At 45.9% G+C, this 12,749-nt stretch overlaps 1 protein-coding gene across 8 annotated transcripts in view; it reads right to left on the minus strand.

The window, feature by feature from the left end:
* Positions 1-12,749, minus strand: part of CUX1 (cut like homeobox 1) — a 266,339-nt gene that overhangs the window by 58,897 nt on the left and 194,693 nt on the right. The gene's annotated exons all lie outside the window — the stretch shown is intronic.

Here is a 12,749-nt window from a genome sequence, read left to right on the forward strand (position 1 = left end):
CAATAGCCATACCTGGAGGGCCACTGGTTCTCCATTTCAGCTCTAAACCAACCAATACGGTGGTACCTCGAGTTACAAACACCTCAGTTTACAAATGCTTCAGGTTACAAACTCCGCCAACCTGGAAGAGTTACCTTGAGTTGAGAACTTTGCCCCAGGATGAGAATGGATACCGTGTGCTGGCGGCGCAGCGGCAGCAAGAGGCCCCATTAGCGAAAGCACGCCTCTAGTTAAGAACAGTTTCGGGTTAAGAACGGACCTCCAGAATGAATTAAGTTCATAACTAGAGGTACCACTGTACTTAAAAAGGGAACTACTGTGGATGGTGTGTGCCCAGGCCTCAGAAGAGAGCAGAGGTCTGTGCCATCAGCTCCTGAAGATTGGCACGTAGCACGAGGCCAATGGATTGGCCAGGCCTGGCATAAGCATTTAGAGCTTGGCTGTCTACCTTTGTCTGGTCAATGGACCTGCTGCACCTCAGGATCCCACATGCAGATCAGGTGCCTTAACCTTAAAGGTAAAGGTAAAGGGACCCCTGACCATTAGGTCCAGTCGTGGCCGACACTGGGGTTGCGGCGCTCATCTCGCTTTACTGGCCAAGGGAGCTGGTGTACAGCTTCCGGATCATGTGGCCAGCATGACTAAGCCGCTTCTGGCGAACCAGAGCAGCGCACGGAAACACCGTTTACCTTCCCGCCGGAGCGGTACCTATTTATCTACTTGCACTTTGACGCGCTTTTGAACTGCTAGGCTGGCAGTAGCTGGGACCGAGCAACGGGAATTCACCCTGTCATGGGGATTCAAACCACCGACCTTCTGATTGGTAAGACCTAGGCTCTGTGGTTTAGACCACAGTGCCACAACCTTAAGGGTCCCTAAACTGGGGAAGGCACCCCTTTCAGTTCAGGGTCTGGCATGGCCACCTGCAATGCCTGTCTCACTCTGGTATGGGGCAGCTTTTCCTCAAGAAGCAGCAGGAGTCGTCTAAAAACTCATCCTTGCCTGCCAGCCAGAGACAAGGTTATTAAACCCATGAATATAACCATGAATGAACAAGTGCAGGCCCCATGCACAAGAGACCAAGAAAGAAAGACAGAAAACAACAGCAAAGACAAAATCCACCCTTATGCATACAACTGGGGGGAATTACTAAGGAAGAAAATGAGAAATAAATACTACACTCTCCAGATAGCAAGCAGACAAAGGCCATGTTCAATCGGAAACTGGAGTGGACTGAAAAGCAGATTCACTATGATTTGCCAAGATATGTCTACCATTGATCTGATCCACTATTTAAATTCCAGTGCACGGCCCTCGATCTCCAGTAATAATAACCCAAATTCCATTTAGTGTTCATTTGAGCAGTCAGGATAAAGTCATTTCTTATTATCTCCCCACTGTGTAAAAAACAGCTTGAAGGTAGGAAGTCAGCAAGCATTTCCACCAAAAAGTAATTATCGGGAGTGACATTTTTACTGCTGGCGTGCCATAAGGCGGACTGCGCAGTTGGAAGGACAAGCCGCTGAAGCAAAATGACAGGCCATGCCGTGACATTCCAGCAAAACCCAGACATTATTTTCCTGGCGGTTGGGTCTGATGTACCACTTCTCATTAAGTCCAGGGCCTGGGCTTCAGGTTCATGCCAAACTAGTCAAATCCAAAAGTTATGTATAAATTAATACCGGGGGGCGGGAAAGGACCAACCAGAGAGGGCAGGCAGCTGCTGTGAACTTCTGCTGGGAAGGGTTCCCTGCTCTGGCCATGGCTTCAAAAAAGAAATCGGAAACACATGGCTGTGGAACGTCTACCAAGGGCAGTTCAGGGTCTCTCTTTACCTTTTGATACACCTTCAGGGGGTGGGGGAGAAATCTGAGGATTGCCACAGCAGTGCTTTTCCAAGTTTCTCTTGAGAAAACCTTTTCCATATAGGCTGGGCTATCAAGGGACCCCTGCATGGCTGCCATGGATTTTGGGGACACACTTTAAGTCACACACTCATGCCACAGGTTAGGCCCACTGCCACCCTGTGTGAACAAAGAATGTTGGGGAAGATCAGAAGTTGAGGGCAAAGTGTTGTTCAATGAAGTTTCTCTGCCACTATTGATCTTTTCACTGAAGAACATCCATAGCCCCCACAACTGAGCTTGAAAACTGAACAAGAGGGACACGAGCTGCTCAAAGGGGCCAGTGATGGCACTCTTGATGTCATCAGGATGAGACAGACTGCTAGACACAATAGCAACATCCAGTCAGGGATATTGCCTTCCCTTGTTAAGTCGGGATTCACAGGCAGACCATCCCCAAATCTACTCACCCAAGTGCAGAGGCCAGCCAGCACAACCAGTAACTTTCCCATGTGCTACGCTAAGGTATATTTGTTTGGGTACATCTTTTGCTGCTCTATGTCTTAGGTGTCACTTAACACAAGGTGCTATAAAACAACTGTGGCCAAGCATTGGCAACTATGCCTCCCTTCCCTAATGGTTTTCACAATATGGGCATTCTTCCATAAAGGTGTTCTGTTTTATTATTGACCTGACCCAACCCAAAGGATAACGGGGGGACAAAATAAAAATGGAATGAATGAGCAACAGATTCCATAACACTGTAGTGTGTAATGAAACAAGAGTCAATGATTTGCTTTTCATACCCTAATTCTGCTCTGTGGTAACGTAAACCCACTGCTTTTTATCCTTTCCAAGAGATACTTTCCCTAAGGATGTAAAAACAGCCCTGTTGAATAAACTGAAAGGCAATCTAGTCTAGCATCCAATTTTTTTAAATAGAGGACAACCTGATGCCTTTGGAAAGCCCTCAATCAGAGCACGAAGGTAGTTCTCATCTTGTCTGTTTCCAGATGTACACTGTTTTGTGACACAGAAGTTAGATCAATCCTCCTCCATGATTTTGTCTAATCCTCTTTTTACGTAATCTAAACTCAGAGGTCTTTGTAATGCGCCTTGGCACAATGAACCATCTAGCAAACTGAGAGGACTTCACTTTCTCTCTTAAGTCAAGCTGCTGTGGTCCCATAAAGTGCACTAAGACTTGAACTAGTATTCTGGATTAGTTTTTTAATGGATAATATTATTATGTAAGTAAGGTTTTTTCCTTGTTATATATTAAGTTTATATTATTTCATTGTAATATTGAATTCATCTTATGTTTATTGAATTGTTTTTGCTTTATTTGAACTTTAGATATGCTTTGTGACAGATTCTGCCCCTTCCCCCAAATGTTACATACTTTGATAAGTTGTGACAGCCGTTGTGATGTAATAGATTGAATGCTGAACTTGTTAAAGTTCGTTGGGTGACTACTTCTTAGCCTAACCCACCTCGCAGGATTGTTGTGAGGATAGACTGGGAGGAGATCCATGTACACTGCACTCCAGGGAGTAGATAAAGGTACTTTCAAATGCCCATCAGTTTAATTGGGTGATTCTGAGTTCTAACATTATTCTTTCCCGTTGTAAAACTTAAAGTAATTATCACAGCATACCCATGCACAGGCTCTTTAGGCAGGTTGATGGGTGAACTGAGGCATCAGAGTTCGAAGGGTATTTTGGCCATCAAGTCCAACCCTTTGTTCAGTGCAGGAAATCCAGAACCACAGCATCCCCCAGCAGATGGCTTTCCAGCTTCTGCTTGAAGGCCTTGAGAAAGAGGGAGCCCGCCACACCTCTCAGTCTTTGGTTCCATTCCTGAACTTCCTTACTGTCAGAAAGTTTCTTCCAATGCTTAATTGAAGTATACCCTCCTGTAACTTCAGTCTATTACATTGAAGTCCTGCTCTCTGAGGTAGCTGCACAGAGAGCCAAGTCTTTGCTCTTTGGGTATTTTAAGAACCCCCCACAAAACCTTCTCCATGCTAAATAACATACCTGGTTCCTTCAACCTTTCCCCACAGAACCAATTTTCCTTACCACTGGCCCTTTTCACTGCCATCCACCCAACCCACAGCAATTTGCCTAGATACTTTTAACAATGTGGCACCTGGAACTTAACCATGGTACTTCAGAGGAATGGACCACTTTCCTCCAGCATAGGCCACTGTTGTCTTCTACATGGTCACACTACAAATCTATCTAGCCAAGTGGGGTCTTCTCTAGCTGGCAGGAGCTTTCCAAGGTCTCAGGCACAAGCAGGGGCCTTCCCCAGCTCAGAAACCCAAGATCCTTCAACTAGATATGCTGAGGACTAGAGGACTTCTGCGGACAAGGAGTCCCACCCCCATTCAGACCCCTTCCCTCTATTTTGGGAGGTTATTCTTTACCACAAGCCCTTGACTGCCGCCAACTAGGCTGGTCCTTTTTCACTCTGTGAATATTTGCCTCCCTGCTTCCAAGAGCCAACAATGCTCCTGCAAACCGCCCTGAAGTTATAATAAAAGCTATTAAGGTACATTATTTTACACATCCTCACATTTGCGCCATCCTGCTTTCCTTAATTTGTGATTAAAAAAAATTGTTGAGAGAGGGTACTTAAATGTAGGACAGTCAGTAAAAAGTAATTTATCATCTTCCCGCTTCGGTGGATGCGCTATCAGCCAACTCATTTTCCGCATTCATCATGCAATCAGCCTATTATTTGCATATTAATCAGGCAGTGGACCATGAACGAGCCGCATCCCAGCCAAATGCTGTACTCTCTCAGGAGGAAGACTCAGTAATTATCATACATCAGTGTTATGATGTGGTAATTGATTATAACATCTTTCTGTTGCCCCTGGGGAGTCCCAATGCTAACCCAGCCCTGGGCCTAAATCTCTCTCTCTCTCTCTCTCTCTCTCTCTCTCTCTCTCTCTCCTTCCCTCCCTCTCCCCTTGCTCAGTGTTTTCCCTTCTCTTCTGCTCCCTCCCCTCCCCGTTGCAATTAGTGCATTTTCAAGTTACTTTTCTCATTTTAAATAATCATAGGTTGAAGAGGTGGCAGGAAATCAATTCTGCCGGAACAGAAGATAAAAATATAGAGAGAAGATCACTGGGAAGTTCTGCTGGCCTGGGCAAACCTCGCTGAAACAAACAGGAGGCTTACGTAGGAGAATTTCTCCAGGAGTTGCTGCTCCTCCCGTTATTTATAAAGTGCCTACGTTTTTGTACGTGCTTCACAAAGCCGAAAAACAAACAAGCAGTCCCTGTCTGTCGCAGCCTTACATGTGTTTAATTGTGTCTAATTATAAACATGAAAGAAAAGGAAAATGGCAACCATAAAGAACATTAAAGGGATGAGGATGAAGGTACTCTAGCACAGCTTCTTATTTTCCACAGTGACCAAAGAGATGCCTCCAGGAAGCTCCCCAGCAGAGCTTAAAGGCTGCTACTTATGGTGGTCAGCTGGAAGCACGGCATGAAGGCAATTGGCATTCAGCACCATGCTGCCTCTGAATATGGAGGCCCCAGTTGGCCACCACGCTAACAGCAATTGACAAAACGTCTCCTCTTACGGCAAGCTGGCAACCACCATTGCATCTTGTAGCACTAAATTCCATAAATTAATCCCATATTAAGAATGTAAGAGCAGACCCAGGCTGATCAGATGAAAACTCACGTCTATAGCCCAGCACCCTGTTTCTCACAGTGGCCAACCAGGATGCCTCTGGGAAACCTGTAAGCATGAAGACTATAGGCTTCTCCTGCTGTTTCTGTCCCCCATGCTGCCTCTGATCCTGGAGAGAGCAGCACACAGGCACCATTGGATGGGCAGACCACCCTAAATTCACCAAATCCCTTTTTAAAGCCATTCAAGTTGGCAGCCATCGCTAAATCTTATGGCAGCAAATTCTGTGCATGGTGTGAAGAAGGCCTTCCATCTTTGTTGATTCCAGTATCGTGAAGGAGGGAGAAAACCCTGTTTTGCGACGACATGTCATTTCTGAATCCTCATGACCAATGAATTTCAAGTTATTGTATTAGGAGGGGGGAAAATCTCTATCCACTTTCTCCACATTGTGTCTGTAACCCATGATTGTGCCCCACTTCGTTGTCTTTTTCCTGAACGGAAAAACTTCAAATGATTCAGCCTTTGCTGGTAGAGAGAACGCTCCAGCCACCTGACTGGCCTGTTTTCCTGCTCTGCGGTGCCATTTTTGAGTAGAACTGACTGGGACTGTGCACAGTATTCCAGACATCGCTGCACTGCAAGATTTATATTAAGGCATTGTAATACTGGCTCCTTCCCAGCGGTTGGGGCCCAGTCAAACAAGATTTTGTCCTGCGCAAGCCTCACTGAAACGGAAGGGGCTTATGCAAGAGAGCACTTGTCATGTTTTGGTTGCTGCATACCATGGAGACTGCAGCAAGGTTTGGAAACAGGTTGCGTGAACATGGACAGCTCTAAGTGAGCAACTTGCTTTGACAAAGGTTGGGATAAGACTGGGGCCTTTTCAGCCTCCGTTTCCAGACTGCCTCCTCCAAGCCTAACCACCCTGAGGAGAATATCGAAGCCTGAAAGGGTCAACTCTCCGACCTGAATATGGGCACTGCTCCATAGGCTCCCTCCTTGTGTTGCCGGACTGGTGATATGTCTTCAAACTCAGGAAAGGCTTTGGCCCTTCTGGGATGTTTGTCTGGCGGCTCCTGCCTAACAGCCTCAGGTGCAATGGCCTTCCTATCTTCAGCAACTAGCTCTGAGCCGGAACCTGACCTGGCCCTTGCAACCTCCTCCTCAATGTCCAGATCACAGCTAGTTTCTTTTTTTATAACATTTTTAAAATTACCTTTCAAATTTTACAAAGAATAAATCTCTCAGATCCATTGACTTCCCATGGTGTTCTTTTCTTACCTTATAAAGCTGCTATATTACTTATATTTTACCCATTATAAACACTGATTATAAATTATTAAACTGCAATTTTCATCCGCTGCTATACTTCAAATCCTGCATATGTTTTAACATAACCATAGGGGGTTTTTTTCAAGTAATCCACAAAATATTTCCATTTTTTTATTTTTTTTCTTCATTCTGTTCTTTAATTCTCACACTTAATCTAGCCAGCTCAGCATGTTCTGTCATCTTCATAAGCCAATCTTCTTTCACTGGGACTAGATCACAGCTAGATTCAAAGGTCCTGATAGGGCTTGCTGCTGCTGGATCATGCCTGGGACGTTTATTTGCAGCCATCCCTTCTGCCTACGCTTCCACGCTATTGCTTGCATAATATGTTCTTTCTGCCCCGCCATCAGATAAAACAAAACACTGCAACCTCTGAGGGTAGCAATTGTGAAGTTTTTGGACAAAAGGCAGTTTCAAGCTGCTTTATTTAGGTACCAACTGACAGGCTAATTTCAGTCCCTTTTGCAAAAGGGCACACAAAACATCTGCCAGTTGAAATTGGCACTATTTTAGGATCTGAGTTCCTAAATGGGAAGTTGGGGGCGGGGAAAAGGAGGGGAGAAAATAATAAAAAATGCAACAAAAGTAATAAATAAATAAATGGATAGTATGAGAAGAAATGGAGGGGGACAGAGGGAAAGGAGAGATGACGTCTGCTACCTGCTCTCAGTGCAAGACTATGTGACAAAATTCTAGTAATGGAAATAATTTGTTATTCTGAGGAATGATGGAATTTTGGTGTGTCAGAATGTCATTCTTAACCTGCATCTTCACTGCACCACTTCAGACCATGTGCTGAGCATTCCTTGCAGAGAACAAGTGTGTCAAGGAGACAGACCCTTCTTTTTTGCAGAGCTGCTCTCTATATGGATGGAACTTGTATGGAGAAGCAAGAAATCCCGTGAGCCCTTACAAAAGCTCTGAAGTGGTTCTAAATACACTGTTATTTGCAAAGAAGATCTCTGGGTTCAATCCCAGGCTGTGCTGGCTGGTATGATGGGAGTTGTAGCTCAAAACATCTGGAGGGAATGAGGTGGGGAAAGGCTGTTTTTAAAGGATGCCAGGCAGCAGGCCTCAGCCTGAGATTATGAAGAGTCACTGCCAATCCAGGGGCAAAGCTGGGCTAGATGGACCAAGCGACCGAATGCTTCATATTAGACTAACTGATCTGCATGCAAAAGCTTCCAAATTCCACCCCTGACTTCTCCAGCTAAAGGATCTCAGGTTCTAGGAGGTCTAAGGAACAGTCACTACCTGAAGCCTTATACAGCTGCTGTCAGGCTAGGTGGACTGATGGGAGCTTCAGAGGAGGACTCACAGCACACGCTTTGCAAGCAGAAGAACTCATAGCCAATCCCCAGGAAAAATAGCTCAGATTGCATGTCTGAAAGACGAGCCACAGTATATTGGCCTGGGGCTAGACAGACCAATGGTTTGATCTAGCCTATTTTCAAATTTTATTTTAAAGGTTCCGTTCTGAAAGAACCACTAAAAGATGCAAGGCACTCACTTCCCTAGCAAGGAAACAATTTTCTTTGTTTCAGGGATCTAAACCTAGGTTTGTTTATGCTTCGCTCTGGGACCCCATCCAAGGAAGTGCCGGAGTTCATGCTCAGACATGCACCCTTCACCTCACACGCCCTCAATGCCATTTCCCCTCCAGCTCCTTCAGGAAGGCAGGCTCCCTCAGGCAGCCCAGTGCTAAGGCGACCCCCTGCCAGTTGCAGTGGCACCCAACGGGAAATGCCACCTGGCTGTCAGGAGCCATTGCCAACTGCTTCCACCAGCAGTCAAGGAAGTGCAGAGCGCCTGGTGCTGTCCCCCCAACTGTGACCCTCTTGCTGTGTGATGGTAAACTAGCAGCTCTTCCAGCAAGCAGAGGGCAGATGTCAAGCCCTCCTGCATGGCAAAGCTCTGTACTCTGTAGAAACTCCAAAGTCATTAGCTTGAAAGAGCTGATAGGAAAGATCCCAGAGAGGCTGAAGGAGGAGAAGGTGAGGGGCAGAAGATGCAGAGGAAGGCAAGGGAGCTGTGGGTGGAAAAGGAACTTAGTACAGTGGTACCTGGGGTTACATACACTTCAGGTTACATACGCTTCAGGTTACAGACTCCGCTAATCCAGAAATAGTGCTTCAGGTTAAGAACTTTGCTTCAGGATGAGAACAGAAATCGTGCTCTGGCGGTGCAGCAGCAGCAGGAGGCCCCATTAGCTAAAGTGGTGCTTCAGGTTAAGAACAGTTTCAGATTAAGAACAGACCTCTGGAACGAATTAAGTACTTAACACTGTAGTTAATTTAGGGCGCCTTGACGCTGGAATACTTCCTCTAGGAAGACTTGGCTGGTAATGATTTGGATTTCTTTTTTGCACCAGAGGAAGACCTTTTCATTTCCCCAGGCCTTTTAGACTTACAGTTTTAGATGTTAGCATAGGTAAAGGTAAAGGACCCCAGGACGGTTAAGTCCAGTCTAAGGCGACTATGGGGCTGTGGTGCTCATCTTGCTTTCAGGCCGAGGGAGCTGGCGTTTGTCCGAAGACAGCTTTTCCAGGTCATGTTGCCAGCATGACTAAACCGCTCCTGGCACAACGGGACACTGTGATGGAAACCAGAGTGCACGGAAATGCCGTTTACCTTCCCGCTGCTTGCAGTACCTATTTATCTACTTGCACCGGTGTGCTTTATTATTTACCTGACCATCGTATCAGCTCCTCTAAGGGGTGGGAGAGGAAGACAGCAGTATACATTCTCTAAGTAAAGATAATTAGCAGTAAAGACAATTAGCAGGGTGGCCCAAAAGTAGGCATACTGCTTTAGAATCCACTTTCTTTGTCCTTGACTCAAGATCTCATCATTCACTACATCAGTAAAGAAAAACAATCCTTTTATTTATTAATTAAAAGTATTCCTACTTTTGGGCCACCCTGTATGCTGACCATCCAAAAACTATTAAGCCCTGAAAGACAACAGATGGAAGAACCTTTAAGGACAAGCCCAAGGTAAAGGGGGCAGGAAGCAAAGTAGCTAGATTTCTGAGTACTGTGCCTATAAGACAGGGGCATGCAGAAGTTAGGTTAGGACCAACAGGATATTCTCTGGGTCATTGGCGGCAGATTGGCAAGAGTTGAACAGCAGCAACAACACCTTCCTCTTACTTTTTCCCACCTCAGGTACATTGCTGAAATGAAGAAAGCTAAAAAGAAGCAGACTTCTGTGCAAAAGGACTGTGAACTCAGTTGAGTTCTGCTACTGTAAACCAACACCTAAGGTTCTAAATGTGTTCAGAGGCACTCTGCTTTCTAACTAGATGTCTTTTACGTCCGGCTCTGGTTGGTAGATCTCGGGGTTCTAGTAAAAACCAAGTAGATCCTACAAGGGAGAAGTCTGCCCACCTTTGCAATAAATCATTAGAAACAGCCACAGATCTATGCTCCACCCAATCCCAATGCTTTGGGATGGGTAACAAAATCAACCTGTCCCCTCGCAGAATGGTATAAAATTTAAATCTTGCAGACCCCTTATACCAGTCCCCAGAACTTATATTCCCATCTTAGAATTGCCAGGTTAGGTTTCAAGGCAGCCCAATTATTAATGGAAAACTGTAAGTAGAACCTAGTTCAATGTCCTCACACATATAATTCATTTAACTCAAGTTGCACAAAACCCTCTCCAAAATGCTGCCTTCAAGTAGGAACTCTGCTTCAACATTTACTTCCTTCCTAAGGAGCCTTAGAGCAAATGCCAATTCAAATTATCCTCCAGATTGCACTTTTCACATGCAACGGGCTTTTTTTTTTTTTTTTAATCAGCTTCATTTGTTCCCCAAAGAGCATGGCGGTGAGAATAGGATGCCACAATTCACATTTTGCAGATGCAGAACCAGAGTTTCCCAAGGAAATGTTTTCTTTGGAAGAAGAGTGTCTCTTTATAAGATTTGCGGCTTTAAAGTGCCATATAAGCAGCTACAGGCTTGCAGTCGATAATTTGACCTGTTACTTCAAATCAATTATGAGGTTTTTCATCTTTTGAGCTCCTGGCCATGTGCCCCTTCTTCTCTCTGCCCAGAGCTTCACCCAGCTTCCCTTCCCCTCTTGATTCTGCTGCCCCTTCCTGCTGTATCACTCCCTCTTCTAAGCCCCAACATACTTCCCTAATCTCCACATCTTCCTTGGCATACTGCAGAGGCAGGGAAACCTGTGGATTACAACTCCCATAATCCCTGACCACGCTGGCTGGGGCTGATGGAATTGGAGTCCAACAAGGTTCCAAGCTTTCTCATGTTCCTACATCTTTTTACCCTGCCTTTCCCCTTTCCAGGGTTTGAACAGCCCAGCCACTGGTAGCCAGCGGCTCTTTTGCCTACCACACCTCCCTGTGATGTTAGAAAGAAGTATCACTGCCAGAAGTTTCACCAAAATGGATTTGTGCATGTCACAATACAAATTATCTCAGGATTTTCACTTTAGAAAAAACCCCACCTCTTACTGCATTCCATAACAACCACAATTCCCTGAGCAGCATGAAGCCTGGAATGATGAATGGGACTCAAAAAGAAAGACAAATAAAACGAGAAATCTGAAAGTCCCCCAGGATTACCCTGGACTGTATCAGCAAATTAAGAGTTCCATTTTAGAATGGAGACGGGCAGACCCAAGGTGATACACACGCCATGAAGATGAGCACACTGAGTTCAGTTCTGCTTCCCTGCTTGTGTCTTCAAGTCTTTATAAAGTTAGAACCAGTATATGGGAAAAGAAGATGCCTTGTGAATGAGCTGTACAAAAACTATCTTATAAAGCAGCACCGTTCAAACTGACTAGCCAGTCACTTCTAGCACACCTTTCTGTGGATCCACTCCAGGGAAGAGTCTGTACTGTGAAGTTGCCTTAAAACAGAATTCACAAGTGCACAGTCTCCTAATAAAACATGGTGGTTGACACTGGGGTGTCACAGGCAGCAGCGGAGCAAGCCAATTGGGCACCTGGGGCAGTGTGCGTGCCTTGAGCCCAGGGGCGGGGCCAGCCGCCCATGGGGCGGGGCGTGCCAAGGCAGGATGCTTCATGGGGCCTCTGAGGAGTCTGCATGCCTCCTCCCACTCAGCTGCCCTACAGCTGGGGGGAGGCAGTGGGCGGACCGTTTGGGGCAGCGCGGAGTCTGCAGGCACTCAAGCCGCTGCATCACTCCCAGGAGAGACGTGTGGCTCGGGTGCGCTGCAGGCCCTATGGTGAGTGCCGTCTGGCATTTTGTCACACCCCCTCCAGTGGTGACACCCAGGGTGGCCCGTGCCAACCGCATCCCCCTTCCTCTGCCCCTGGTCAGAAGCTACCAGAAGTGGCAGGGAAATACCACCCTAGTGACCATTAAGGCAAGCTACCCCTATACTTCACATAGAGGAGGGACAGAGACAGCCAATGGGAGAGAGAGTAGTTTGACAAAGGCTACCTATGAAGTTCATCGCAGAGGCAAAATCTGAACAAGAGACGTCTGGGCTTATCCATCACCCTCAACTGCTATGATCCTGTAGCACTTAATGTGAATCATAGGACTATCTTTCTAATTTGAATTGCCATCTAGTACAAAACCAAGGAATTCCCCCACTCCATCCCAAGTCGAATGAACACAATCCACTGAACACCTCTGCTACCCAAAGGACAACACACATGCAGCTATTAATTCCAGAAACTAAGTAGAATATTACTTGGGATGAGGCATTCTCGATGGTGGCACCCAAGCTTTGAAACTCCCTTCTTAGAAAGGTTTGTCTCCCTCCTTTTTGACCTCTAGGCATCTCACTAAAAGTGGTGTGTGTGTGGTGTGTGTGTGTGTGTGTGTGTGTGTGTGTGTTAAGCTATGTTTGTCATTTGTCTGATGCTGCTCAATTAGTTAGATTTTAGTTACTGCACTGTGGGTTTTAAACATAA

Source organism: Podarcis cretensis, assembly GCF_951804945.1.
Source record: "Podarcis cretensis genome assembly, chromosome: 15".
In the NCBI taxonomy this organism is placed as follows: domain Eukaryota; kingdom Metazoa; phylum Chordata; class Lepidosauria; order Squamata; family Lacertidae; genus Podarcis; species Podarcis cretensis.